The sequence below is a fragment of the Canis lupus genome, chromosome 10, assembly GCF_048164855.1.
Source record: "Canis lupus baileyi chromosome 10, mCanLup2.hap1, whole genome shotgun sequence".
Classification (NCBI taxonomy): Eukaryota; Metazoa; Chordata; class Mammalia; order Carnivora; family Canidae; genus Canis; species Canis lupus.
The window spans coordinates 9,089,931-9,117,762 of NC_132847.1; the positions used below are offsets into that span (position 1 = coordinate 9,089,931).

The window sequence follows — 27,832 nt, forward strand, 5'->3', positions numbered from 1 at the left end:
AAGGGAATGTTATGGTTGGTTTGATCTTGTATGCAGACACTAAGACTTTCTCCATTTCAGCAACAAGGCTGTTTGAACTTTCTTTTCATTTGTGTGTTTACTGAAGTGGCATTTTTAATTTCCTTTGAGAACTTTCTCTTTGCCTATTTGATGCAAGAGGCCTAGCTTTCAGCCTATCTCAATTTCAACGTGCCTAAACTCATTTTTTATAGTTTTTGACTTAAAGCAAGAGATGTGTGACTCTTCCTTTCACTTGAACACTTAGCTATCAATTGGCCTAATTTCAATATTTTTGTGTCTGTGGGAATAGGAGGATCAGAAGAGAGGGAGAGATACAGGTGAACATCTGGACATTGGAGCAATCAGAACACACACAACACTTACCAATTAAGTTCACTGTCTTATATGGGTGAGGTTTATGGCATCCCCAAATAATTATAGTAATGACTTCCAAAATCACTGACTACACATCACCACAAAAAATATAATAATAATGAGAAACATTGAAATACACAATATGACACGAGACACAAAATGAGCAAGCATTGTTGAAAAAATGGTGCCAAAGACTTGTTTGATGCAGAGTTGCCACACGCATTTAATTTGTAAAAAATGATAATAATTCAATTTAAAAATGCAGTTTTGAAGCACAATATAGCAAAGTGAAATAAAACCAAGTATGCCTATATTTTAAAGTGTTTTCCATCTATGTTTATTTTCCTGATAATTTTAGTCCCTTTCCCCTTTGTCATATATTTCTAAAAATTCCAACAACCTCCTCCAAAACAGGGGACCCTGCATCTCAGGTTGTAATTTAGTTAAGGTACTTAGTCTCACCTACCATCTCTCCTAGACAGCGAGCTCCAGAAAGTTAGCATGTGCCTGATGCATGGTAGGCACTCTAGAAACTAAAAACTTCATGGAGGAAGAGATGAAAATAGTTGGATTAAATCAAATGAACTCCAAACGATACTTTATACATACTCTGGGTTTCCCAAACTCCAGTTATCGGAATTCTACCATAGTATTTTTCTTCATATTGCTCACTGGTTGTACTAAATAAGATTTCTTTGAAAGAAAGTTTCATATGACTACAGAAAATGGAAAGCCAGTATCAGTTGATGGATGTAGACAACAACTATGAAAACAAATACAATCAATGTTCAATTTCTTTACTTGGTAGATGGTTGCATGAGAATTTGCTTTGAAAATATTTTTTGTAACAATTTTATAGGGATATAATTCACACACCATGCAATTAACTCTTTTAAAATATACAAACCAATGGATTTTAGTATATGCAAAGACTTTTCTACCCCTTATGCACATAAAAGCCTTTTCAGTCCATATTGGGATTGGTTTGCTGTTCAAGTCCAACAAATCTTGTACATGGCTCTCTCCTTAAAGAAAAAAATTTAGATTGCATTAGTGTCTGTAAATCAGATATTCCATAGTGTGGCTGTGCATCTGAATCAATTAAACCAGGTTTCACTGGGTACTGGCAGTACTGGGTAGAATAAAGGAAAGAGTCCTGCATTTTCTGCCCTCACAGTTTTTAGGTTCACACTATATGCATTTCCCTTTCCTCATGCAGAATCGTGAGTGACAGTTCTACATCATAAAAGTTTTCTGAACATCAGTTCCCAGTGGGACCGTGATTAGAGTATTTCTTTTCCTTTGGTGAGTAAAATCCAGTCTTGCTTAGTTCAAGTATATGCATCAAACACTAAGCTGTTAGAGTCTACCTGTCAAGGATCACAAGTTCTCTGATTAAAAAATAAAGCCCATTCATGGAACTAGGGGTTGCCTGCCAGCAGGCTCTTTGCCACAGCTATTATGAAAACTGGCAAAGAAGTGGGCAGAAAAATCATTGTTCACCTTAACAGATGAGTCTTCCCTCACAAAATAGATGAATTTAGAATACCTTCTTAGTCAGACTCATAAAGAAAAAGGTACAGGGGATTTTATGAAAATGCTGACCTCCTAAGAATTAGTTTTTAAATTGAATTTTCTCCTCTTCAGATATTTGATAAACCCCTTGCCTCTCCCATTAAAGGTCATGCCAAAAAGTAACATATATGATTATTTACATTGATCATCCACCGGGGCCATGGTTTACTCCTGCCAAGTTTATATCTGAACTTCAACCTAAAATTAAAATGTTCAGTTATTATGAATCAACTTGCAAATTAACATCCTCTAATTAAAAAAAAAAACATTCCGATCTTAATTTTTATTTAAAATTCCAAATGGATTGTATTTTAATAAGGACCAAAAAATTGAACATGTTGAGTCCTGGGGAAAAGGGGAGAGGATTTTAGTAGCCACACAAGAGGGCTGGCACAAGTCTTGTCTCTGTTATCAAGTGTAATGTAACTTCCAGACATGAAAGCTTTGAGTGCCAAGGTATCCATTTCAAAGATACCCATTTCGAGTCAACATGCTCCTAGCTATAGGATGCAGCTACTAGTAAACCAACTAGACAAAGAACCAGACCACCCTCACACATGAAGTTCCCCTTTTTGAGGCCCCTGGATAACCTACTACATAACTGACCACTTGAGTGACCTCACTTCTTCCTTCTCACTCCCAAATTCTGGCTCCTATGTTTTAAATTTGCTAGTAAAGAGCAAACCCTCAAAACCCTAAACTCTTGACCCTAAGAGAGACAGGGACCCAAGTCCAAGCTCCCTTCCTCTGTCTCTACCCTTGACTTCAATCTCACTGTGTGGTCCTCGGGCATGCTTTGTACCCTGTAGGACCTGTGAGTAATAACCCCTGCTCTCTCAAAGTTCCCTGATGGCTGCTGCTGAAGTGCATCCTGAAATCATTAGACCCACAAGGGCTGGTCCAATGTCAGCTCTGGTCCAGTAAATGTCTGTAGGGCTTGCCACAAGGAACACAGACTCAGGCAAGTGCCTCAGGCATTTCTAGCTGACATTTCTAGCTCATCAATAGGCTGAGATAGACATAGCAAGCATCAAGCCACTTTCCAACTTCTCCAAAATAGAACTTATTCCTCTGAAATGAGAAAAAGATGATTGCTTATCAGCACTGTAGCCTGGGAAAGGCAATGGAATTGACATCACAGTTGATTTCTATTAAGCGAATTAATGAGTTTTGATAATACACACTATATAGAGGTATGTTTGTTTGTCTAGAAGTTACTACATAGAGATTTACAATTGCGGGGTCACCTTTGACATTTGAGCAACATAAGTTAACTGGAGATGCGATAGATAATTGAAATATACCTCTGGGATGCAAAAACAATATAAACACGAATTTAATGTGATAAATACATGTAAGTGTACATAAGAGATACAACTTGTCTAATAAAATGTGTTTCAGGAGCCAGTGCTAGTTCTATACTTTAAAGTACAATGGGACACTATAGACATAACTTCAGAAAAAAACATTGTGGGGTTTTCATGATCATCTCACGTTCATTTTTTAAGAAGCATCATGCCAGTCATTCATGGGCATGTTTGGGTTCCTGAATGTCTCCTTTATCCTATTTACCATCCACATAACCTGGGCCTCAAATTTAGCATAATTTGTAGTTCAGTTTTAACTTTATATTTCCAACATTTTTACATCTTAGTATTGCTTTCTGTTTTCTGAAATGAATTTAAAATCTATGCATACAAATCAAACATCAGCCAAAATTCTCCATACTTCAGGGCTATCTTAATTCTCCTTTTCAAAAAATAGTTTAAATGTGCCACACAACAGTAATGCCAACTAACATCACAATCTGGCACTCTGCAGCTGTATTAGTAGCTTTGGTCATTGACCATGTGTTTGCATTCTTTACAATACTGTCTTTTCACATGTATGTTTGCTGATGACTTAGACACCAAAACCAAATGATTAGCAAACCAAATCTTCAAAGACACTGGAGAAAAGAACATATTACCTGGCACATTTTCAGAATATGAGCCCCACAATTAACTTCAAAGACCCCAAATTCTGAGGGTGACTATAACTCAGATTTCATTTTCAAGTGACTGTAACATGGGGATGATATTATTATCAGTTGCCTATTTGGATAACTTTTCCAAGTATGAGAGCTTTTAATTTTCTAGCCAACACAATCTGATGTTTTCCTCTCACAAGAACAATAGCCATAAATTACATCCTCAATTTCTATTCCTTGATCCTGTCATGGCCTCCAATCTCTTATGAGATTTAATAAAACTCATCCTTCCTCATCCTTCTGACATGCCCAGTCTTTGCTAAATACCTAAAGGTGGGTATTCGAGCCACTGTGGTTCAACATCCACAGCAATCTTTTAGGTCAGGAAGCCAATCAGGGTTCCTTGGGAATTTTGCTTGCTGGCTGGAGCAGCCCTCTGTCTTCAATATGTCAATGTAGAGAGGAGCCCTTCAGCAATTTCAATGTATTTATACAAGAATATCCTTTCAAAAGAAAATTATTGGCCCAGGATCAAAGCAAAGTCATAACTAAAGACTCCTAATCTTGAAGTTTCACAAGTCATCCTAAGAAATCAAAAGACTACCACAAGATAGAGGTATTCATGAGAGAACACAGAATATTACAAAGTGTTAGAGCGAGGGGTGAGGGAAGGGAAACAGCAAGGGCAAACAGTTAAAGGACGCAAAATCAAAATGCACAGAGAGGGCCAGAAAGAAGCACTTAGAACCTCTAGGTTACTCCATGTGGGCCAACTACACAATTCTGGAGATTCAACTGCCTTGGCTGGCCAGGCTAGATTTTTGAACACTCAGTTGCCAATCTCCAAGGACAATTGTTCAGCTTTCGGTTCAGAGGAAATGCACCTCTATCTAACTTCACCCCAGCTTCTCTCTGCCAGTTTGAAAATACTAGGCAGGCAGCTTTTGTCTCCTGAAGAATGAAGACAGTATAAAGTACCTGCTATAATGGAAAGCAGTTTGAAATGTAAGGTTGTCCAACTGACAAAAGCACTTTTGCAAAAGGCATTTTTCAAGACTGGCACTGGAATTGGGTCGTGAATTTCTATTTCCAGTCTCAGCAGTTCCACCCAAGAGAAAGTACTTCTATACCAGTGGACTGTATGACTATGACCTTCACACCAGATACTGTAGCAAAGCCTAAGAAGATTAATTTAGCCAAAACAATCTGTGATATTATAAAAATCTTGCAGATTGAAATAGTAGTGCTTATTACCAGTTAATTATATATATTAGCCATTTGAATAGATATACCCTACTCTTCACTAGCTCCTTCCATCTTTTGTATAGTTAGGTCGGCCCTGATGGGCACTAGTCACTCAGAAGGCATGTCCTTCTCTAACGGCCATCTGCTCATTTCATAGTTCTTGCCATTGCTCAGGGTGGCAGCCACCCAGGGAGACAAGATAGCATAACTAGAGGAGCAAATTAGGCTCTCAGGAATACAGCCAGGTAGTTTCCAACTCTTCATGAGGCTGACTGTAATTGTAGGCAGGGTTGTAATAGGAAGAAGTCGGAGGACAATGTGAAGCAAGCTGGAGAGAAAGAACCAAAAGCCTGACTTGTGGCCATAAAAACCATGGCCCTCTGACAACCTGGAAATCAAGGAAGCTTCTGCTCCAAGAAATCTGTTAAGGCATCAGAGAAGCCCTTGAAGAGGCCAATACCAAAGTGCAGGTTATACTGGCCAAAGACTGCAATTTGAGGCAAAAGGCAATGACATCAGGAAAGTAGTGTCCATGGGAAGACCAGCTGAAAACCAGAGCTGGACAGGGTCTGCAGTCTGTACAGTGGGAAGGTTTTCCAACTTAGCCATGGAGGAATGTCCAGGTCCTCTGGACTCAGGCCTTAATATAGAAGAGGCCCAAGGTGTGAAATATTAAGAAAGAGGTGCCAACCAAGAATGCCAAGAGGTGAGGGCACATATGCAACAGACTAGCAACAAGGAACAGGATCAAGGGTCATGGGGTGCCAGCCAGAGGTATTAGATAGAAGAGGAATTTAGCTCCTAGCCATGGGACCACAGGTTCATGTCAAAGATTGGAATGAAGATTCTAGCTCTAGTTCTACCCCCACATACTCCATACCCTCACTCTTTCCTGCTCGTTTATCCTCCAGTCTCTTTTCCCAACCTCATTTTGGCATAGGAGCTGCTTCCCCATTTTCCTAACCCTCATCCCTTCCTCCTTTTCTCTCCTTTCCTTCACTCTTCATTGCTATAATTTCACAGGTGATGACTTGTGACACATAAATCTAATAGGAAGAGCAGGAGAGAAATATAAGTAACAAATTAAAAATATTGAAATGAGCACAATTCTTCAAAAGACCACAGATCTAAAACATACTGCTAAGGCTAAATACATGGTATTTCATCAGCTCACAGTTCAGGGCACACACCTTTATTTACTTCACCAGCCATGGCTCTGACAATCACACCTATGAAAGTTCCAACACAGCAGCTCTTCTGCAGCTTAGAAAATAAGTAGACTTCACACTTCTTAGAAGCCATCTTCCCATGGCTCCAACGCATGTCAAATGTGAATGCCAAATAAAGCAATTTTTCTTGCATCATTTCTTCTACTGATTTTGATGCTTTGAAGTCTGATCCTTTGGTTTAATAATGCAATGGACTGAATGTTTATGTCCCCCCAAAATTCATATGCTAAAACCCTAACCCCCAATGTGATATGAGGAGATGGGGGTTTTGAGGAGCAATTGTAAAGGTGGAGCCCTCAGCAATGGGATTAATGCCCTCATAAAAGAGATCCCAGAGAGCTCCCTTGCTCTTTCTGGATGTGAGGGCAGAATGGGAAGATAGCCATCTATGGTGCAGGAATAGGCTCACCAGACAAAGAATCTGGCCAATGCTGTGATCTTGAATTTCCAGCCTCCAGAACTTTAAGAAATAAATGTCTCTTGTTTGTCTAAATCGCCCAGTCTATGGTATTTTTGTCACAGCAGCCCAAATGGAAGAAGTTAGTCACCTGTATTTTCTTCTGTGTGTTTTATATGCTCATATTTTGCACAAAACTCTTTAACCTTCCTGGGATTCATTTTGATATATGAGGTGGAAGAGAAGAATGCTAATTTTAACTGATTTTCCTAGTACTGTTTGTGAATTAATCTATTGCTTTCCCATTGGTTGTAATATTCCATTATCATCTGTGCAGTTTCATTGGGGTTAGACTAATATCCTGCTAAAGGATAACATAAAATAATTCCCTTACTCTGTAGTTACTGAAGAAAATGAAAATTTTAAAGAAGCAGCTCGTGGTTTCACTGATCTATTCTATTGGCTTTTTTTGTTAGTTTCTAGATCATTTATTTCTGCTTCAGTCTATTATTCCCTTCCCTCTGGTTCTGGGTTTTAGTTGTTATTTTTCTAGCTCCTTTAGGTATAAGCTTAGGTTGTTTATTAGGTTTTACTTGTTTCTTGAGGTAAGCCTGTATTTGCTATAAACTTCCCTCTTAGAACTGCCTGTTTTTGTTTCCCTGTACTTTCTGGTTTCTTCTTTGATTTCCTGGTTGACTCATTCACTGTTTAGAAGCATGTTATTTAACATCCATGTGTGCTTTCCCGATTTTTTTCTTGTTATTGATTTCTAGTTTCATAGCATAGTTAGAAAAGAAGCATGGTATGATTTCGATCTTTTTTAATTTTCTGAGGCTTGTTTTATGGCCTAATATGTGATCTATTCTGAAGAATGTTCCATGTATACTTGAAAAGAATGTGTATTCTGCTATTTTAGGATGCAATGTTCTGAATATATCTGTTAAATCCATCTGATCCAGCGTGTCATTCAAAGCCACTGTTTCCTTGTTGATTTTCTGTTTGGATGAGCTGCCCATTGATGTAAGTGGAGTGTTAGAGTCCCCTACTATTATTGTATTATTATCAATAAGTTCCTTTATGTGTGTTATAAACTGCTTTAGGTATTTGAGTGCTTTCATGTTAGGTGCATAAGTACAACTGTTACATCTTCTCGTTTGGTTGTCTTTATTAATATATAGTGCTCTTATTTGTCTCTTTTTACAGACTTTGTTTTAAAGTCTAAATTGTCCGATGTAAGTATTGCAATTCTGGCTTTCTTTTGACATCCATTTGCAGATAAACATTTCTCTATCCCCTCACTTTCAGTTTGCCGTGTCTTTAGGTCTGAAATGAGTCTCTTGTAGACAGCATATAGATGGATCTTGTTTTCTTATTCATTCTGTTACCTTATGTCTTTTGATTGGAGCATTTAGTCCATTTACACTCAGAGTAATTATTGATATATATTTATTGCCATTTCATTACTTGTTTTGTAATCCTTTCTTATCTTTCTCTCTTTCATGGTTTGTATGCTTTCTTTACTAATATACTTGGCTTCCTCGCTCTTTATTTTTTTCATTCTTATTACTGGTTTTTAAGTAGTGGTTACCATTCAGTTTACATATAACATTTTCTGCTTATAGCAGTCTATATTCAGCTGATGGTCACTTAATTTAGAACTCATTCTTTATTTCTCTCCCCTTCATGTTTCAGTTATTTGGTGTCATATTTTACCTCTTTTTATTACACCTCTATGTTTATAGTAGCATCATTTACAATAGCAAAATTATAGAAGCAGCCCAAATGTCCACTGACTGATGAATGGATAAGACAGAAGTGGTACACACACACACACACACACACACACACACACAGAGAGGAATATTATTCAGCCATGAAAAAGAATGGAATCTTGCCATCTGCAATGACATAGATGGAGAAAAGGATATAATGCTAAGTAAAATAAGTCAGAGAAAGATTACTATATGATTTCAAATACCATATGATTTCACTCATCTGTTGTATTTAGGAAACAAGACTAAAAAGAAGGAAGTGGGGGAGAAAGGCAAACCAGGAAAGACTCTTAACTCTAGAGAACAAACTGATGGTTACCAGAGGGGAAGTGGGCAGGGGGAATGGGTGATATAGGTGATGGGGATTAAAGAGAGCACTTGTCATGATGATACTAGGTATTGTATGGAAGTGTTGAATCGCTGCATTGTACATCTAAAATTAATATAACACTATGTTAACTGTACTAAAATTAAAATAAAATAATTTTTAAAAGAAAATGAGAATTTCAGGGAGTTCATGATGTGTCTCTGCCACCACCATCACAGAATTAGTATTATTTATAGATGTGCTTAGCAAAATGCATAAAGGATAGTATTTCCATGAGAAGCTTGGTTGTTCTCAAATATACTAGAAGCCCTGGGTTGTCACAAATGGAATCCAAACAAATCTAAATACTCTCGTTACTTTCTGGGTTTTATGTCCTATGAAGAACTCAAAGCCAGGTGGCTAAGATGATAGAAAGCAGCTATAGAGACAATACTTCTCACTCTGCCACAGTTGTGTTCTTTGCAGGAGACATACAACTGATACCCTCTGTTTAGGTTTTGTTTGCATTGCTCCATGCCTCTGCAATCTGCTTAAAAGATACAAATCAAATTCTATGTCAGGGGAAGTTGTGCTGAGCCACAACATGGTACTAATTTCATCTAGATGGACAACAGTTGTCTGTCAGATCCTCCTACCGAGACCTTTAGTTGCCTGGAAGCAGGAAAATGCAGCAGGATGTCTAAGGACCTGGAATATAAAACATTCTCCCTTTCTAGTTTCTTAAACAATCTTAAGTAATTAGGTTACTAAATACAACAAAGTGACTATCAAAAAGAAAAGGCAAATTTAGAATAAATAGAGATTTAATGAGCCTGCCCATGTAGGTTTTTGTTTTTATAGAAACATCACTATACTCGGGCAGAAAGGCCAGTTTAAAAAAATAAAAAAAGCTTTGACTCTGTGATAAATTCCCCTGGGTAGATGAAACACAGGATACCAAGCACAAAGTGATGGCACCAACTGTGCTAAGAGAATCCAAAATCATTATAATTTAAAAATGAAGTTCACATTTCATGTAAAAAAAAAAAAAAACCCACAAAATTCACATAGCTATACTCAAGAGACAAAACAGTCCCCAGAGACAATTCCTATCAACATCTGCAAATCATTTTATCAATTATGACTTTTACTCTTCAAAATTCCTCAAGTCTCCTTCAGTACCCAGAATTAATTAAACAGTCCCTCCCTTCCTTCCACACTTCAAATGCAGTGTAATTTATAAGCATATTTATGTCACATGTGTGTGTGAACATGTGTAAGAGACAGAGACAAAAACAGAGTTTGATTGATTTATTAATTCTGAGAATCAATTCAAGTTTCTACTGTGAACTATTACCTCATGATTTGAAACTAACCCCCAATGGTGTGACGAGAACAGAGTCTCAATTTCCACACAACAAAATATCACCCAGAAAGATTAAAAAAGGCAGATAGAGAGAGAGAAACTCTCAAATTCACAAAACAATTTGTGATTATTTGTATCCTAAAAAACAGAGGCTTTACTTTCTAGACATCTCACTGCTGGGTTCCTTTAAGTAAAAATTTCCCTTGGAGCCTTTAAAACATATTTATGTTTCCAAAAATTCAATTGACAAATAATTTTTCACATAAACAGCTGTTGCACAAGGTAAAGCAAACTTTCACATATGTTTACCTTCAAACCATATCATTTACACTTAAATGTGCTAAAATTCTGAAACATCGTTTTCTCAGAAAGATGGCTGATCTAGAAGGGATGTTTGCAGGGAGAGTCAACTAAACATTTATGGGAGGGGTGGAAGTGTGGAGAGGGTGGCTTCATATGTCTGGTAAATAGCAAAGCTTTCCTCCCTGGACCCCTGAGCTTTATGTTGACAGACTATGGTCTGAGTATGCACAGCAAATTGGCCAGGGGGCAGAACCAGCACAGCAGTGACCCACAACTCTGGTCCCCAGAGCCATGGGTAGATTAGACTGCAGATCATCATGGCCAGTGGAAGCAAGCACAGTGAACCAATATATTCTGTCTTTGGCAAATGCGTTATCCTCTAGGGATGTTGTAGAGGTAGCACAACAACAGTAGGCAAAGCCTTAATCCAACAGAGTTGTATGGACTAGTCATGTCCCTTCAAAATTTAAATTCATATTTATATTCATATTCATTGAAGTCTAGTCCCCAGTGTGATGGTCTTAGGAGGTGGGCCCATTAGGAGGCGATGAAGCCATAAGAACGAAACCAATTATAAGGAGACAAAGGGACCAGAGTTATGTATTTCTACCATGTGAGCAGGAAAACAGCCACCCTTGAACCAGGAAGTAGGTTCTCACCAGATACCGATTCTGCCATTGCCTTGAGTTGGACTTCCAGCCTCCAGAACCGTGAGAAATAAATCTCTGTTGTTCATAAGCCACTCGGTGTACAATCATGTGTTACAGCAGTCCAAACTGAAAGACAGCAGTAGGTCTTCAATGATGGAATGAATGGTGGACCTTAATGACCCAGGAGAGAATGTAGGAACCTCATCAGTATTCACTAAATTATGCCAAAGTGCCAGATTACCCTTGGACTTCGCCTATAAATTGGGGTGAGGAAAGTATGTGTTGGGGCAACAGCTCACATTATAATTTCAGTATGTAACGCAAAAGGCTAATTGTGAACAAATTGTAATACTGAAACATGGCATGCCTGGCTCTCAGAACAAAGCATAAAAGATGTATTGATGAACGCGATCAGCTCACAATCAAAGATAACAGTAGCTGCTCTAATAATTTACTTTTGGGGGAAAACGATAGAAAGGTGAGCAACTAGAATGCAATGGGAAAGCAATGTATTTGGTGCTGGAGGTGCTGAAAGAAGATCCTCTATTCCCACATGCAGCCTTCAGAAACCCTGCATGTAGTTTGCTACAATTCTTTTCTCAAATACAGCATCTTTTCTAAAGTTAAGTCTGTTGTTCATCAAGTACACTATTAGCATGACCTTTGGTTTCAAGCCCTTTCTAAGAGGTGGATACCCGCTGCACATCCGGGTGAAGACCCAGAGTCCTGCTCTTTTTCCTCAGACCCAGAAAACCTATTTCGTAGATGCTAAGATCTGGGGCATTAAAGAAGCAACTCTTGAGACACGTAGGTGGCTCAGCAGTTGAGCATCTGCCTTTGACTCAGGTCACGGTCTGGGGTCCTGGGATCGAGTCCCACATCGGGGCTCCCACGGGGAACCTACTTCTCCCTCTCCCTGTGTCTCTGCTTCTCTCTGTATCTCTCATGAATAAATAAATAAATAAAATCTTTTTTTTTAAAAAAAAGGCAACTTACAGACTCAGAGTAGAGGATGTGATCTTTCAAGTCAATATTCAGTTTCACAACCAGAAATCCATGAAGAGAGAACAAACCATGGAAAACGAACAATTTTATACTGATTGAAACGATTCAAGTCCCTAGATAAGAAACCATTCAGTTTTTAAAAACAAAGAAGCTACAGTTATATCAAGCATGGAGAAAAAATATATATATTTTTAAAAAGAAGAAGACATGGCAGCACATCCAGAGAACACTTTGGGTATTTAACAACTAAGTGTTTCAAGCAGTGGGGAAAGATGTGCTCAAATAATTACCCACACCCACCATGTCAGCATTAGCAGCAATGATGTGAGCTTCTTGAGAGCAGGCACTGTGGGTCTTTCATGTTTATATACCAAGAAGCATCTAAAAACTGCATTTCATATTGAAATTGCAAAATAAGTGTCTGTTGAAGGAAACAATATTGGTCAATTCCGTACTGTTCCTCTTCAAATTGGAAAGAAGTAAAAGAGAGCAAACTAATTTTCTAGCCTTCTTACGCGTTGCAGAACTAGTAAAGCACATTTGAAAGGACAGGGAATTTAAATTCAAATACCTGAGAAAAGACCTTCAGTTAGGGAATAGATCTTGTCTGGCATTTCTGTGAAAAAATTAAGCAAGGAAAAAGCTTCCATGTTAGGTTTCTGAAAGAATAATCAAAACTAGTGAACACTGACTATTCTGGCATTGTTGGTTGCACTATGGCACAGACTTTTACTAGATTTTAGTAGCCATTTCGACTTACAGTAACGTGACAGGAGGAAAGCTATATACACCGACTCATCCAGTGGAAGTTCTTCCAAAGAACAAGCTTCACCCAAGAAACTTCAGGTGTACTGGGGGGATGGGGGGTTAAACCAACTTTCTGTAAAAATAAATTCAAATTTTACGTGATATTTTTATGCCTTTCCTTTGATCAGAATTTCTTAGCTGGGTCACAGCCTATATCTATACTTTTTAAAAAAGATTTTATTTATTCATGAGAGACACAGAGAGAGGCAGAGACACAGGCAGAGGGAAAAGCAGGCTCCCCGCAGGAGCCCAATGTGGGACTCGATCCTGGACTCCCTGATCACAACCTGAGCCAAAGGCAGATGGCTCAACCACTGAGCCACCCAGGTGCCCCTATATAATTTTTTTTTAATCTAAGTAAGCAATGATAATATTTTGCATCTTGAGCAGGCAGTCAGCATTTACCAAGAAGGGAGGTCCCTACCTGTGGCACTCACTGTTAGTTCTCCAATAGGTATTTCTCCTATTCTGCTTGATAAAAGAATCCCAATGTTCTCCAAGCAGCTATGTGCCAAGTTTCAAGGAATGAGCAATGATCCACCTGAAATCAGTCAGGGAAACCCCATTGCTCTCAGCCTGTGGTTGGCCTACAAGTCCACCGTGCCCTCCTTCTGACCAAAGAGACATAAAGGGAGTATTTTCTTCCATTAAAGAGGGAAAAACATAAAGACAAAGATCTCCTATCCCCTGTCTTCCACGTTTATTTTCGTGTGGGGATGTGCTACCTAGAGCAGTGACAGCCACCTTACAACTATGAGGTGGCAGGCCTATGAAGGAATGCCAATACACTGAGGCTGGCAATGTGGACACATGAGATGAACTGGGTCCTTCACAATATCACTGAGTCACCAGACCTATCCCCAGATGGTCTGCCTCCATTCTTCTTAGTAAGTGAATAATAAAAGCCCTCATTGTTTAGAGCCATGAAAGTAAGGCTGTCTGATAAATGCTGCCCATCCCCAAAAGCATCCTCACCAACTTATCATCTTCAATAATTTGTAGATGCTTAGGAATGGATATTTTTATATTTAGTATGTCACACTTTTCCTCTATTTTCTCCAATCCAACTATCCTTTCTTCTTTACAGGAACTTCCCTATTAGTCTAGAGCACATGACCCATCATTCAACCACAGGCTTTCTAATATTCTCAACTCCCTTGACACACTTGTCCTTCTGCTGTACATGCTCAGCAAAACCCCATCCTAGGTCAACCAATCATCTACCTTTCCCATCCATATCTGGGCTCATGAATATTATCAGAGAAAGGCATGAATCAGCAGATTAGTGTCACCATCTTCAGTCAGGTTCTTAGGAATAACCTACAATCCCTCTCTGCATCTCTCACTACTCTGTCACCAATATTGTGTTAAGCCTTCATCAATTCATCCCTCTCTGTATTTGTAGACCTTGCTTTCTGCCTTATAGGAGGATTCCCTTGATTTCTCAGCAGCCACTCACTGAGCTATGTGCATTCACCCTCATCATTTTATTTCTTGTAGTTACTCACTTGCTCAACAAATATCCCAACTATCCATCTTTCTGGCACTTGTTAAGATCACACTATTTCATCCCCTTGTACTTGGAGGTGAGTTAACTGATTCTTACCAATTATTTGTAAGGGGAAATGACAGGGGTTGTTTTGGGACCAGGTCTGGAAATCCTCCAGACCTCTCTTCCTTTCTGGCATAGAAACCAGAAGTATTTGGCTCCATCAGGGTAACTATAACGAGCAAATAAAAGTAGAACATGTAGCAGGAATAAGAATCAACCCTTTTTTAGAAACCTCAAAGATTTTGGAGTTATCATTATTGTGGCATAATCCAGCCTAAGTCACTGATACATCTCTCCTTCTACATGACAAAATACATGGTCTCTTACATGTATCCTTCCATGACAACAATCATCCTCTATCTTTGACCTTTCCTTCATCCCATTCAGAAAAAAGTCAAAATTACTTCTATATTTTCAATCTTTTAAAAATGTCCATTATCAAATCTGTATCTATCTTTGATTTCTTTCCCTTATACACCAAGCCCCACTGCCCTGCCAAAAATATATAATCTATACAATGCTCACTTGTACACCTCCCAATCACTCTTCATTCTGTTATAATCTGATTGCTGCCCTACACCATTCTACTGAAAGCACTTTTCCAAAATTATATGTACACTTCAGTCACTAAATCAAATGGACCCTTTACTAGACATGCTGATAAATTTGTGTGCTGAATGAACCTCTCCTACTAACTTGAAGTAGCCAGTCTCCCACCCTTCTAGATTCACCTGCTCTGCCATGGCTCACAGGCTCTGTCAAGTAGACCTTCATGTCCTCTCTACCACGAGACTCACCTAAGCAACTTCCCAGCCCAGGCACCACTGAAAATCAAAAAAACACATGAGACTTAAAGATGGCCAAACCATAGGACAGGCCAGAAATATGTGATCTGTGTGTACAGGCTCACAATGAAGAGCTTGGCTAGGTTCTCTCTCCTATGAATATGAGTTTAGATCAAAGGAAATTCAGGGCAGCCCCGGTGGCACAGCGGTTTAGCACTGCCTGCAGCCCAGGGTGTGATCCTGGAGACCCTGGATCGAATCCCACATCAGGCTCTCTGTATGATGCCTGCTTCTCCCTCTCCTGTGTCTCTGCCTCTCTCTCTCTCTCTCTCTGTCTCTATGAATAAATAAATAAAATCTTAAAAAAAAAAAAAAAGGAAATCCAGCAGTTGCTTAGGAAGCAATGAACTAAGGAGTCCACTGTGGCCATATACAAAAAAACCACAGAGAAAGGAGTTGGCTGACAAGATAATGAAGCAACTGCTTAGAGTTGGCTGTGGGTAAAGGGGTGGAGGGAATAGCTCTGGTCCCTGGTGGCTTTCAGGTCCCAGCAACCAGTCCTTTTGTTGTCCAGTTGTGTTTGTTTTTTGTTCTTGGATTTATCTGAAATTCCATAAAGTATGCTTAAAACAAACCCCAATTACTGTAGCTTGAGTGGATTTCTTTCTAGCAAAAGACAGCTTTAAAACCTTATTTTAGTCTGCCTCCTTAGAAGTTTTGCACTACTGACCACTCCGTCTTTTTTGAAAGTTTCTCCCTCCTTGCTTCTCTGACTGAAAGCTCTCCTCCTTCATGTTTCTTCTCTTCTTCCTCTGCCAACTCTTTAAATGTTAAGGATGCCTAGGGTTTCTCTGCCGGCTTCCAGCCGCCCTCCTCAAGAACCTTACCCGTTTCTGGGTCATCACACTCCATCCTAGCTGGGAATTCCTGGAACTTTTTTATTCTGTCCAACTAACATGCCTTTTGGAAAATCATATTTGCACTTATTAAAATAATCACTCAGTGGTTAGTCATATTACCTTACATTTTTCATTTCAAAGGGTAATTTGTAACATTATAGTGAATGTCCACAAACAAGTTGTCAACACTGTTGCACATTAATGTGTAATGACAACTCTTCAACCAAGTAAAGATACTTCAGTAGAAGAATCTAAAATAAATAAAATAAACGTAAAATAAATAAAATAAAACTTGGTTGAATCTTCTGTTTAAATTTGTTCAAATGGTTTTGACTATATGCAGGAAACATAACTTCAATTTTTACAAAGAAAAGACTGTAAGTCAAGGTAATGATTAGAAATGAAGTCTGCAATGAATCTGGGGGGAATATATATATATGTATAATAGATAGATGATAGATAGATAGATAATCAATATAATATGAAGGGAATCAGGAATGGACTGGTGTCATAACACTTTGAAGAAATTTAAGGCCATAATATCCCACTATCTCATTTTATAGATGAAGAAATGGAGCACTGAAGATTTGCCCCAAATGACAACACTATCTCATGGCAGAGCTGGACAATCATTAAGACCACTTGATTCCTTACCTAGCACCTTGCTAGTACAACATGATTTATGAACTGCTCCCGAATGTACCAAGAGAAAAATGGCAAGATCCTTCAGAGTTGAAGAAGACCTAGTCAGGAGGGCATTTATCTTCTTAATAGAATTGCCTTCTCTTACAGCACTTTCTTCCCATTGGACTCCTACATATGGGAGACAGGAAGCAGATGTTTTCAGAGCAGGAGTGTGAGAAAGGCAAACTAACACCTTCTCTTTGATGTGCTTGGAAGGACTCAAATTGCTCTCTCTAGAGTAGTTAAGACAGCTGTTGAGATGTAGCAAAGCTTTGATCCAAGAGCTTGAGGTCCCAGAGTCATGAAATCACCCCAGGAAGAAAAACAGGGTGAGTTTAATTCAAATTTGGTAATCCAAGCCTGGGTGTGAAATATATTAAAATTAGGAAAAGTGATGACAGATAAAAGATTAGTGAAAAGTGTGCCAAATTATTTCATTAGAGAATTGCTCTAAAATACCATATTTAAACATAGTGAGGCTATTTTCTTCAATGTTCCCAATGTTCAACTGGTTTTTTAAAGGTATATATGTGAATATGTATGTGTGCGTATATATCCCTATGTATTTATGTGTCCCTATTTACATATATATGTATTTACTGATGGAGAGAGAGAAATTAAACTACTTCTGGAGCATGAACAGAGAGCCTCAACTGAATTGGGAAAAAAATTAAATCCTGTGGCTCAAACACCAAGCATCTGCTACTTAGTGATAGCATTTCCAAATTGTAAGTTTAGCTTTTTAAAGAGGAAAATGAATCTTCTTAAAAGCACATGAAATGTTTTAAAGTTATGAAATACTATATGGTTACATATATATAGTTAGAGTTATATATATTTATGTACATATACATATAAAAATGTATATATGTATAACACATATATAACAGATATGTAACATATATAACCATATATTTCATAAGACTATGTTTCATATGGAGAGTTCAGTTATATATAATTTTATTATACATATGTACTATAGTATATAACCATATATATACTATATATAACTATAACTATATATAATAGACATTATATAGCATAAAGTTATAGACTATATAACTGTAACTATATGTATTCACACACTACATAATATAGGGTCACATATATATAACTATACACACACAAAATGACAAGAAAACAACATAAGTGAGTTCTAAATGAACTTTTCATATATTATGCCAAAAGAAAACATATTCTAATTTCTTAGTGGAGGACAATATGGCAGAAAGGTTACAAGACACTAAACTACAGCTTTGAATCAATAGCTATGTTGAATCTAAAAATCCAGAAACTTTTAGACTGCCTACTCTGTGCAGTCAGCCTACATCAGATCATTTATATGCTGAGATACCCACATCCAGGATAAAGTCAAACTCTCTCTTTAGAAAGTAGTGCCACAGCCAAAGCATAGCACATGTTTATTTTTGTAGCTAATTTTAACCCTTTAGGCATGGATAAAAATGACTTTTTATGACAGTGTTCAGAGTCAGCCTATAAACCTCAAATTCCTTAAATGTTCTTTGTTATCTCTCCAACTCAGCCTTCAGTTCCAAGTCAAAACTTACCCCAGAGTCGCCCCTTTTGATCTCCAAGGAGAGGACCCTCATTTTCAGCCTTCCTTGCACCACAAATCCCTTGAATGCACACCCCGGCCTGGCTCTGCTCAGTTCTGAACATATTAAATAATGGTTTCACAGCTGTCCTGTTTTCCAGTCCTTCTGCTCCATCCTCAATTTTTCCAAAATGGCCAGAGACCCTGAAAACTTGCCGTATATCCTCACATTTTTAACAGCCCTATCCTTTCTTATAACATCTAGTTATCTACAACTCAGCCCCTTCTCTCAGAGCCACCTGCTGAGACCAACCCTCTAAATCCAGCTGATCCATCTCAACAGGAGCTGCCAAGCCATCCTCATTCTGGACAATGACTGATACAAAAGCCAATATACAACATAATCAGTCTTAGCCTACCAGATGAAAGTGTTCTCAGTACACATTTCAGGAAGTTTGGTGTAACAGGAAAAATTTCTAAGGCCAACAGAAATGAATCTCTCTCCTTGGAGACTGTCACTAACACCCCAAGTTCACCACAGCCCCTAGCCTCAGGAAAGCAAGAAATTCATTCATCTGTTCCATTTTTCACATCTTTACCTCTTGTCAATGTGCTGCTCTGTTTATAAGCTGCAAAATGTTTGGGATCAGATGTCTTCTTCTCAAATCTGCTACTTTTGGCAGAGTTTTCAGTAATACCTAAGGGTACTGTTTTGGACAATATCAGGAATTCTCTTATAAAGGGCCATTTTCTTAAAATGCACTGGATTGAAATCTCTCATCTGGTACATTTTCAACTAAGACAAACAGATTCACCTCTCTCTGGGTTTAATGAAGCCAGGAAACAAAAGTATGCTGTGTCTCCTCACTCTAAGATTCCTACTAAATCATCCTCTAGCATACTCTATTTAGTGATATATTGTGTTTATTGTCTGTCTGTCCACCAGTTAGAAGGTAAGCTCCAAGAAGGCCAGGGACTCTGATGAAATCAACGGCCTATTAACAATACCTGGCACAAAGCATAAGTTCAATTTATTTGTTTAATTTATTAAATAATTCATCTCCTTCTATAAAAGTTTATCCTAAATGCTTTATACTTGGCAGGTGGGAACAAGATGTACATTTTGAATGGAGAAACACCTCATAGGCTTTGAGAAAAAATAAAAAGAGATCATGGACATTCTATCCTACACTAATGATCTGAATTACTCCATGAGGGGCCAGAAAACACATTTCTTGTATTCCAAAATGAATCAAATCTGGCTTAATGCCCCCCACAAAACAAGTGTTTTAAGAAATCCAAAAAAGTCACCTTCTTGGATTACCTTTCCTTCCATTCTTTTAAACAAGAAATTTAGAGCTATGGTGTCCAGAAAAATGGGACAGGGGCTACTGTTCTATCTTGGTCACTGATGCTCTCTATCTATGGTAAAAGAAATGGTGCCACCCTTAGCTCTCCCTCCATCCCAAGCTCAGACCTAGGACCTTTGCTGAAGTTCCCAAGACTAGAGCATCTACTGTGTAGTCTACATGAACATCCACATGGCCACCACCACGTGAAATTTTGTTTCCAGAAAGGTACTACTTTTCAGTGAAGTCAGATCCCCACTACTAACTGACACTATAAACTTCAATTTATTTCCCAATCCTCAAGTATCCATCCAATATCCCAGAATTACCTTCATTTTCCCCTTGAGTCCTTTCCCTTCATGTCTCTCATACGAATAAACAAAAAATTACTTATATCTGTTTGGTCACAATAGTGTCTAATGGCTTGTCCTTATAGATTGCAAACCTCAGGGCCTAGAAATACAAAAATATCTGAGTTGTCTTTCTCAGGGAACTAAAAAAATCCAGGCTTCAGGACATTCCTGATGGTGACAAAATGGGAAAAATTCAGCTAGGACTGGGTTCAGCTGATTGTGACATAAACCTCAAAACAACAATGGCCTTCAAAAGACTGATTTTTATTTTATTCCCCTAAAAAGAATTTCTGTGATAGCCCCCAGACCTGGTACAGAGGCTTCTATACTAAGGCTCCACCAGCTGTCTTATGCCATCCCATCATCTAAGGCAACTGTTCATGCAATGACCATAAGGAAGAGGGTAAAGAGTACATGTCACGTGTCTTTTAAGATTCCCTAAGACTGCCATAAGCTACCATTGCATTTCAATGGCTGATACATAGTCACACAACCAGCCTAGTAATGAGGGAAGCTGGAAAATGATTGTTTATCTTACATGACTAGGTTGGATATTGAGGAAGGCAACCAACAGTCTATGTACAGAAGGTGAATACTCATTCTATTCTTTCATGGTGAGTTGGCAGTGGTGAAAAACAAAGCTCAGAGTTTTCTCAATAGGTGATCAACCTAGGGAATTTAAGTATTGAAATACTATACATTGAAATATTGAATAACTAAAATATTAATAAATAATTCTTCTACTTTGCCAAGTTGAAGGCCCACGTCAACTGACTCTCAGTTGCCACCTGCTTGACCCAAAGTGGGTCAAGATCAGGAAAAGAGGCAAAATCATTTGTCAGCAGGATCTTTTTTCATAAGTTCTTTTGTCATCTGACTTGGTATCTAATAGGTGAAGAGATAACTGTAAGATATACAAAAATTAAAGAATGTAAGAGAAGTTAAATTAAAGATGTAAAGATGTAAGATGTACATCTTACATTAAAGATGTAAGAGAAGCTAAATCTCAAATTAATCCTCATTTCAGTTCTATAAAGGATGGGCATGAGGCACTGAAGTAATAGAGTAGATGACATTATCCTGTCTCCACTTCCACTCCTCCCAAATTATAAGCTTGAAGAATCTGCATTTTTTGTTCCCCAGAGTCTTCTAAATAGACAACACCCAAAGGATATTTGCTGCATTGAGTTGAAAATGGATAATAATGTAAACATACATGAGAACTTATGTGAAAAGGAGATGATGAAGAGTTTAAACCACTTTAAATTAATGGTATGGCAGAAAGGAGCACTACATTTAAAATCAGCAGGCCTAGGTGCTAGAACTGTCTTCCCTAGTTATTGCTTATTTGACCTCTGTTTCCCTGTGTGGAAAATGCAGAATGTAACTCTGCTCCTGCACTCCTCCTCTAGGTTATAGTGTCAAGTAAGTATTAATTTCAAAATGCTGTAAAAAACATTACTTGTTTGTATTCTTCCTCCTACACCTACCTGGTAAGCACATCAGATCAAGGAATCTTTGCAACTCAAGGGATAATAAAAAATCAAAATGTAATAAGGGAAGCATGTATTGGGATGAAGAGCCAGACTCTAAGGCATTAGATGACCTGCCAGTAAAGCTCCCTGCAGCCATACAGACAACACCAAGAGGCAGCAATCATGAATCACTTGAGGAAAAACTTTCCATGGCAGCATCTATGCTTCCTCTGCATTGTCTCAAGGCCTCTGAACTGGTTGTTTTTCCACAACTGTCATGATCATAATAAAGAGAATAAGCAGAGTTGTTCTCAGACATCCTTGAAAGGTCCAGGAGTCATCAGGACAAGCCCTCTGACTTGAAAGGATGCTCTTCCCATTGTTTAAACAATGGCCACACACATCCTACTTGAATAATTCATGAAGTATGTTTTGGAATATCACCATGTGGTTAGAATTAAAATTAAAACCCTATCTTCAAAAAAATAAAAATAAAATAAAATAAAACCCTATCTTCATGCCAGGTGAAGAGCTAGCCAGTACTTTATGAGAATATTAAAATGTATTGCTAGGTTTTGAGAATATGTAGCAGGGTTTCTGATCAAGTCCGGAGATCTATGGAAGGTTCCTCAGAAGAAATGGCATTTGAGCTGAATCTAAATAATTAAAGTTATCAAGTGAAGAGGGAGAGGAAGAGATTTCCAGATGCGAAACAGCATGTGCCAAGGCCCTGTGGCAGGAGAGAACAGAGCTTATTTAATGAACTGAGCAATAAAAAACAAAAGCAAAACAAATTTTTTTAAAAATCCACAGTGTGAGTGGACTAGGAAGAGCAAAGAGAAGAGCAGTGCAAGACAAGGTTGGAGAGTAAAATTAGCAGTTGGGGTTTTGGGTTGTGAGCCATTGAAGTGAACTCTGCCTCATTCACCAAAATAAAGAGTAAGGTTTTTTTTTTAATACTGAAGAGCTCATAAAGTTGGATGTTCACAGGATTTGGTGCCGCCCAGGTGACTGGTGATCTTCTAAGTGTAGTTGTGGTTGATCCAGTGTGAAATAATTATCAGGAAGTAGGGTAAAAGAAGCAATGAGCACAGGCTGCCTTTAGGGAACATTAGAGAGAATGAGCTTGTCCAGGATATAGATGCAGGGTTCAGGAGGTTTCTTTTTTTAATATTAAGAAGTCCGAGCAGACAAAAGAGAGAGGTTGACTGTAAGAGAAGAAATCATGTTTAGCATAGGATTTCTTTTTTTTTCTTTAGATTTCTTGTATTATCTGAGAGAGAGAGTGAATGAGAAAGAAAGCATGAGTAGGGAGGAGAAGTGGAGAGAGAAAGAGAAGCAGATTCCCCAGTGAGCAGGGAGCCCAACGAGGAGCTCAATCCCAGGACTCTGAGACCTGAGCCAAAGGCAGATGCTTAACCATCTGAGCCATCCAATGCCCCAGCACAGGTTTTCAAGAAGAAAAAAAACTTGCAGCCTAAGTGGAAGAACCATTCTTACCAGGGTTGAGTAGCACCTCTAGGGCATGCCAAGAAAAGAGGAAGGAAGTGCAGAAGCAGGGAGACTCACTTGCTGTGGTAGTTAGAAGACTCAGCTCCCAGCTAATGGCTTCCATTTTGTCTTTGCAGTAAGGTCATTTTCTAAGACAGGGGAAGGTGAGAGATGAAGAAAGAGGATTAAGGAATTTGAAGACAGTAGAGAAGGTTTTAAAAAGTCATTGTATGGAGTGGAAGACAGAGGAGCAACAAACAGAGCAGAGAAGGCAGGTGGGGTTGAGCATTCACCTGAGAGGCAAGCTTTATATTCCCAACCATTGGATATTATATTGTGTCCTGAGAATGGCCTTTAGGTCAGGAACCATCTCTGCATTCTGGGTAAATGCACAGTGAATGTTTGACATGTTCTTATGGTTTGTGTACTTTCAGGCCTCAATGCTAAGGATAGCTGTGCTTCTCCCAACTTACTACTTTGTTTCTTAGAAATGCAGTAAGTTCTACACCATTTAAATCAACTGTTAACAATGGGGATGCACTATGCCAAAGCTTGCACCTATGCCACAGTGTGCACGCTTTGGTATATATTTGGGTAAAGCATTACCCAGACTTCATCTTCTCAATCTATTTGTTTCCTCACTTTCTCCTTTATTATCATATATTACCAGAGAAATATATTTTAGGCACTTTATGTCCGTTTTGTGGAATGAAGAAAGATACAAATAATTAGTAAGTCAACAATAGAACCAAATGTGTCACCCGAAAGTTAATTTAAAAATAAAACAATCATCACAGACACAGACATGTAAGTTTGTGTATAGAAAAAGATATAAATGAGGGTGCCTGGGTGGCTCAGATAGCTAAGTGTCTGCTGTTGGCTTAGGTCGTGATTTCCAGGTGCTAGGATCGAGCTCATTGGGAAGCCTGCTTCTCCCTCTGCTCCTATCCCCACTTGTACTCACTCTCTTTCTCAAATAAATAAACAAAAAATCTTTTTAAAAGAAAAGAAATAGATATAAATGTAGATACATAGGTATAGCAATGTTTGCTGACAATTCCTATGGAAAAGAGGAATGTGAAACCTAGCTGAGTTTCTATTTTGAGAGATAAAAAAATAAGAATCTAACCATTTTGTAGAAAAGGAAAATATACTTACCTCTTTATTGGTTTAATGTCTTGTATAAAGCTAAAAATATTTTTATTAATTTCCTTCAAGCTATCGGCAAGAAAAATTTTAATTTAAGGTAATTTTATAAAATGGTTAATTTGGGGGAAATAGAAAGGATTTTCATTTCTAAGAAATAGTTTATTGTTAATATTATAAAAGCTGAGGGGAAACACTTAACTGAATAGTCTCAACTTTAAAACAATTACTTTGAGGAAAATAAGTACTTTAAAATTAAGCTTCTTATATGACAAAGGTTACTGATTTTGGCGGTAAGTCATACTGGATGACATTAGTGCTTTCCCCAACTTTGATCTTTAAATTCCTAAAAGAGAATCAACTGGAATAGCAGTTAAGACCATAGACTCATTTATCCATTTGAACTTTCTCTGCCCATGTGACCTCATGAAAGCCCCTAATCATGCTTTACCTCTAGGCTGTTGAAGACACAGTGAGTTAATATATGGGAAATTCTTAGAACAGTGCATGGCATATATGAAGCATTTTAGAAGCATTAGTTGTCACTAATGCTCTTATTATTTGTCATTGTCTCTATCATCTACACAGGGTAGAAAGTATTTTTGCTGGTGTTTCTCCCAAGTGCCACCAGAAGCTAGCATCATCCCATGGGTAACTAATGCAGCTTAAGCAATAATGACTAAGGTAGGTGATGCTGGTCCTTTGGCTTTAAAAACACCCTAATAATGAGAACAGAGTACACCTTCCTTTGTAGTCAAAAGGCAGAATCAAAGAACTAACATCCCAAACTCATGAAGGCGAATCAGACTATCTATAAGGAGGGGGAAGAAACCCCCCTTCCCTAACCTGTTTCACACTCTCACTACCAATGACACAAAAAGGCAAAACTTAGGCCTTCGTGCCTACAGCTCAGGTCTCTGAAGCCCAAAGTAGTTTTCAGGAACCTTCAAACCAACTCCCAGATGCCAATGTTCCCCTCAATGAAGCCCTTTCCAGGCCCTCAGGAACCATCTACCAATCTTTGCTTCTTCTGGGCTGGTTGGTAATTAAAATGCAAATGACAAACAAAACTTGGCATAAGACAAACTGAAATCCTCCACTCCATAGTTCTGCTTCAATAACCAATGACTTTCACAAATTCCTTATGCAATCTGAGCCCCAGTTTCCTTAACTGTAAAGTCAGGCTGATAATTAGAGAAGATTTATTTATACATGCCCTGTGATAACACATCTGGGTTCTGATGTTCTTGGATAGAAGCCACCTGCTTCACACTGTCTTCTGCTATGGAACCTAAACCATACAGGAAATCCTAACTCAATCACAGGTACCCACAAACCCTTCCATATTATAGTATCCATAGAGCACAGCAGTGCCCATTAATATATTCCCTGCATTACCAATAGTCAAACATTTCTGATATCCATTCTCCTGCTATTCCTTTGAGGAATCCTGAATTCCTCATCTTCAGCTTATAGCAGAGGGCCTTAATGGAGAATAAAGGAAGAAGAAACATTTGTGGGAAATAGAACCAAATGTATCTGGTTAATTTTTATACTATCTACAATAAAAGCATGAAGGAGAGTGAAATATTTTATGTGGGCACTCTATAAAATTAATATTTAAGGATTTGATCAGTGATTACCCAGAGAATAAGAACACATTATGAATAATGAGAACAGCGACAAACTCCAGGGCATTTTCACTTATATGATAAACTTGTATTACGATTGCTTCTGATTGACAAAGCCCTTGAAACATATAAACATAATCAATTTACAGACAGGCATTTTTTCCAGTCTTTGTTCTTGAACATGAATACTTTTTGAACTTGAATGGTACACCAACATGGAAACAGATGCTAATACATTTTACTTATATATAATTAACTCAGAAAGGCTAAACTTCCCTTTCAATATTAGGATTTTGGGGGCGCCACCTGGGTGGCTCAGTTGGTTAAGCATCTGACTCTTAATTTCAGCTCAGATTATGATCTCAGGGTCATGAGACTGTGTCCTGTGTCAGGCTCCAGGCTCAACAGGGATAATTAAATAATTATTTAATAATAAATATTTACTTAAAAGTAATATTTATTATTAAAAATAAATAAATTTGTTAGGATTTTTTTTTATCCAAGTTGGTAAACGAAAAACTATGATAGTAGTTTTGAGTTTGGAGAATGTCAAACAAATCTATTTATATTACTCTTTATTTTATAACTTGGAAGATCCCATCTTAGTTTTATCTAATCACAATTTAGGTAAGAAGCACATGTGCTTTGTCCTTATAGTCATCCTCTTCCCACTGGTTTTAAGCAAAGGACTTCGAAATTCTAGGAAATGGTAGGGTCACAAGACAGGACGGGTCTGGCTCCCCAAATCACCACTGGACCAGTGGTATGAAGCCAAAATTTTGCAGCTTATTTGTTGCAGCAGTTGTTACTCCAACCAGCCCAGACTCCTGATGTAAATACTCATACAATTACACCTTTCCCTAACATAGCTAAAATTTAGTACAAAATATAAGGGAATGCCACTTGAGGGCAAATGTGGAGACATTTCTGAGCAAGCATCATATATGATGATTATCAGCTGCTGACTACAACGAGGAGATTCTTACAGACAAATGGTTCTCCTTCCTCCACATACACACTTCTGAGAACTAGGATAAATTCCCAGATAAAATAGGAGGGTCTCAAAAAAGTGACCAATGGGTAATAATGACTCTTCTTATGAAGAAAAGGAGAAATACAGCCTGCCCCACCAAACAGTCTGACGAAGGCCCATTCTAATATGTCCCCTCTCTTGTTTCCAACATCCAAAAATGCTCCCAGGAAATAGAGAACCCAGTAACACAACAGTGCAATCTTGCTTTAAGACTCCATCAGCAGCTTTATTTTGGCGTATACCTATTTGCTTAAATGTATCATAAGGGGTAATTTTAGAGGACATGCCTCCATTTAGCATTCAAAATGTCCCTTTATTGGTCTATTTTACATCTTCTCGCTTTTTGTTTCAAACTATTTATTTTTGGGCAGCCCAGGTGGCTCAGTGGTTTAGCGCCGCCTTCAGCCCAGGGCCTGATCCTGGAGACCCGGGATCGAGTCCCACGTCAGGCTCCCTCCATGGAGCCTGCTTCTCCCTCTGCCTATGCCTCTGCTTCTCTCTCTCTCTCTCTCTCTGTGTCTCTTGTGAATAAATAAATAAAATATTTTTTTAAAAAACTATTTATTTTTAAGCCAGAACTATAAGAACCCCCCCAACCGTCTTCCTCCCATCAGAAAATATCTTCATCTGGTCTGATTTGCTAGCCTTCTCTCCAGCCTCTGAACGTCAAGAAATCATATAAAAGTATTTACTAAACTTCTGGAGGTGATCTTTCAAGAAGCAGGCACTAATTGGACTCAGATTTTTATTTCCTAAACCTACATTTTAGACATCTTGACCAAGAGGTCTTCAAACAGATAAAAAGTGGTCTTCTCACATTAATCAATAAAATCTTAGGTAAAACAGAATTCTTGTTCATTGGAAGAAAGACCAGACCCA

The 27,832-nt window shown here is 38.2% G+C and overlaps 2 long non-coding RNA genes across 5 annotated transcripts in view; one reads left to right on the plus strand and one right to left on the minus strand.

The window, feature by feature from the left end:
* Nucleotides 1-27,832, minus strand: part of LOC140640854 (uncharacterized) — a 71,715-nt gene that overhangs the window by 15,824 nt on the left and 28,059 nt on the right. The gene's annotated exons all lie outside the window — the stretch shown is intronic.
* Nucleotides 1-27,832, plus strand: part of LOC140641197 (uncharacterized) — a 52,245-nt gene that overhangs the window by 8,111 nt on the left and 16,302 nt on the right. For 3 of the 4 annotated variants that reach the window (XR_012037737.1, XR_012037739.1, XR_012037736.1), the window contains exons 3-5: nucleotides 1,595-1,680; nucleotides 16,800-17,249; nucleotides 24,878-24,973. This is a non-coding gene — a long non-coding RNA (uncharacterized lncRNA). The remainder of the gene's footprint in view (nucleotides 1-1,594; nucleotides 1,681-16,799; nucleotides 17,250-24,877; nucleotides 24,974-27,832) is intronic. The other variant, XR_012037738.1, reaches the window with a different exon arrangement.